Source organism: Grammomys surdaster, unplaced genomic scaffold, assembly GCF_004785775.1.
Source record: "Grammomys surdaster isolate TR1022 unplaced genomic scaffold, NIH_TR_1.0 255, whole genome shotgun sequence".
NCBI lineage: Eukaryota > Metazoa > Chordata > Mammalia > Rodentia > Muridae > Grammomys > Grammomys surdaster.
This window is the reverse complement of record NW_021604696.1, coordinates 6,459,987-6,460,589: the sequence shown is the minus strand read 5'-3', so window position 1 is coordinate 6,460,589 and position 603 is coordinate 6,459,987. Positions and strand designations below refer to the sequence as shown.

Below are 603 nucleotides of genomic sequence, written 5' to 3'. Positions count from 1 at the left end.
GGTAAAGGTGACAATGGAGGCATAAAAATATCAAATAAATTTCCCAATGGTATTAAGTAGAGGAACCAGGGTTCCAGCCCAACTCTTTAGCTTCAAGACCCCAACTCTCTTCCCCTGTGTAAGACCTTAATCCCACCACTAAAGTAGAAAATTTGGATGCCGAAGAGAAGCTTTCTTCTTCCTTTCTTCCTTCCTTCCTTCCTTCCTTCCTTTCTTTCTCTCTCCCTTTTCTTTCTTTCTTTCTTTCTTTCTTTCTTTCTTTCTTTCTTTCTTTCTTCCTTTCTTTCTTTCTTTCAAGACAGTTTCACTGTATAGTCCAGGTTGGGATTAAGTTTACAGTGGTCCTCTTGCTTCAGCCTTCTGAGTGACAGGAATACAGACATGAATGACCACAGCCACCAGGGTCTTCAGTCTCTGTCTTCTCTCCTCCCTCCCTTCTCCTCTCCTCTCTTCTCTCTCCTCTCCCTCTCTCTCCTCTCCTCCTCTCTCCTCTCCCCTCCCATCCCCTCCCCTCCCCTCCTCTCCCTCTCCCCTCCCTCTCCCTCTCCTTCTCCTTTCCCTCTCCCCTCCCTCTCCCTCTCCTTTCCCTCTCCCCTCCCTCTC

General features: G+C 47.8%; 1 protein-coding gene across 1 annotated transcript in view; it reads right to left on the bottom strand.

Annotated features, from left to right (window-relative positions):
* Fer1l5 (fer-1 like family member 5) overlaps positions 1-603 on the bottom strand; it is a 49,913-nt gene that overhangs the window by 29,945 nt on the left and 19,365 nt on the right. The gene's annotated exons all lie outside the window — the stretch shown is intronic.